Here is a 2,500-nt window from a genome sequence, read left to right as displayed (position 1 = left end):
TTACTTTTCCCCATACATATGAGCCAAGCAGAGGCTCATTTACCCGAACTGGTGTCTAAGGTACGACTAGATACTCGATTTGCACCTTGTGACAGTGTTTAGAACACGTTCCCATACATTTTTCATTTTTGTGTCACGACACCATACCCTCTTACTATAGCCAATGAACAACATCACTTTACCACAAGTGACCATTTTTATCCATCCCAAAATTAAACGACCTCGGAATTTTTTTCTCCTACATCGCCATACAACTTTGAGGGTCGGGTGACTTTTGCTATTTACCGTCGGAGTTCACTTTTCATGCTTAAAAATGCATCCTGACACAGTTTTACTCAAAGTTAGAGTCAAAAAAATTTTTGTCAAAAAATCTTCCGTCGGTCATACCGGTACCCATGTCTCATAACTTGTACCAAGTTGTGAAGGGTAAATTTTGACAAAAATCCAAAAAAATCATTAAAAAGTCGCTATTGCTTATTGCATTCAGCATCGTTAGACGACTCTTATATGCCTTGGATGACCACTGTCTGATGATTATTTTAGCTTTTATGCCAAAATTTTGATTTCGTGTCTTACGTCCCTACATTAGACGACCTTGGATTTTCGTCTCCTGCACCGCCATGCAACTTTGATGGTCGGGTAACTTTCGCTATTTACTGTCGGAGATCACTTTTCATGATTAATAATGCATCCTGAGACCGTTTTACTCAAAGTTAGAGCAAAAAAATTTTTTGTCCAAAAATCTTCCGTCGGTCATACCGGTACCCATGTCCTATGACTTGTACCAAGTTGTGAAGGGTAAATTTTGACAAAAATCCAAAAAAATCTTTAAAAAGTCGCTATTGCTTATTGCATTCAGCATCGTTAGACGACTCTTATATGCCTTGGATGACCACTGTCTGATGATTATTTTAGCTTTTATGCCAAAATTTTGATTTCGTGTCTTACGTCCCTACATTAGACGACCTTGGATTTTCGTCTCCTGCACCGCCATGCAACTTTGATGGTCGGGTAACTTTCACTATTTACTGTCGGAGATCACTTTTCATGATTAATAATGCATCCTGAGACCGTTTTACTCAAAGTTAGAGCAAAAAAATTTTTTGTCCAAAAATCTTCCGTCGGTCATACCGGTACCCATGTCCTATGACTTGTACCAAGTTGTGAAGGGTACATTTTGACAAAAATCCAAAAAAATCATTAAAAAGTCGCTATTGCTTATTGCATTCAGCATCGTTAGACGACTCTTATATGCCTTGGATGACCACTGTCTGATGATTATTTTAGATTTTATGCCAAAATTTTGATTTCGTGTCTTACGTCCCTACATTAGACGACCTTGGATTTTCGTCTCCTGCACCGCCATGCAACTTTGAGGGTCGGGTGACTTTTGCTATTTACCGTCGGAGTTCACTTTTCATGCTTAAAAATGCATCCTGACACAGTTTTACTCAAAGTTAGAGTCAAAAAAATTTTTGTCAAAAAATCTTCCGTCGGTTATACCGGTACCCATGTCTCATAACTTGTACCAAGTTGTGAAGGGTAAATTTTGACAAAAATCCAAAAAAATCATTAAAAAGTCGCTATTGCTTATTGCATTCAGCATCGTTAGACGACTCTAATATGCCTTGGATGACCACTGTCTGATGATTATTTTAGATTTTATGCCAAAATTTTGATTTCGTGTCTTACGTCCCTACATTAGACGACCTTGGATTTTCGTCTCCTGCACCGCCATGCAACTTTGATGGTCGGGTGACTTTTGCTATTTACCGTCGGAGATCACTTTTCATGATTAAGAATGCATCCTGAGACCGTTTTACTCAAAGTTAGAGCAAAAAAATTTTTTGTCCAAAAATCTTCCGTCGGTCATACCGGTACCCATGTCCTATGACTTGTACCAAGTTGTGAAGGGTACATTTTGACAAAAATCCAAAAAAATCTTTAAAAAGTCGCTATTGCTTATTGCATTCAGCATCGTTAGACGACTCTTATATGCCTTGGATGACCACTGTCTGATGATTATTTTAGATTTTATACCAAAATTTTGATTTCGTGTCTTACGTCCCTAAATTAAACGACCTTGGATTTTCTTCTCCTACACCGCCATACAACTTTGATGGTCGGTTGACTTTTGCTATTTACTGTCGGTGTTCACTTTTCGTGGTTAAATATGTATTCTGAGACAGTTTTACTCAAAGTTAGAGAAAAAAATTTTCTTCTCAATAAATCCCCCGAAACCAATGTCTTATACATTGAACCAGGTTATGAGGCGCACCTGTGTGTGAAGAGTTCTTCGTGTGGTTTATAGACATTTCAGGCACTTGGTATATAGTTTTGGTTTGTGCCCAAGTCCCGTACTTAGAGATATTTTTGGTTTCGGACCAACCAATTCGACTTGCCTTCATCTCTTGTTAGGTTTATAATATCAATACTCGAACTTATATGCATGTTCAGGGACATCATTTTAACTTTCGGTTTGTACCCAAGTCCCGAACTT

Source organism: Anopheles maculipalpis (genome assembly GCF_943734695.1).
Source record: "Anopheles maculipalpis chromosome X unlocalized genomic scaffold, idAnoMacuDA_375_x X_unloc_7, whole genome shotgun sequence".
NCBI classification, from domain to species: Eukaryota; Metazoa; Arthropoda; class Insecta; order Diptera; family Culicidae; genus Anopheles; species Anopheles maculipalpis.
The sequence above is the reverse complement of the archived record's forward strand: the minus strand, read 5'-3'. Positions refer to the sequence as shown.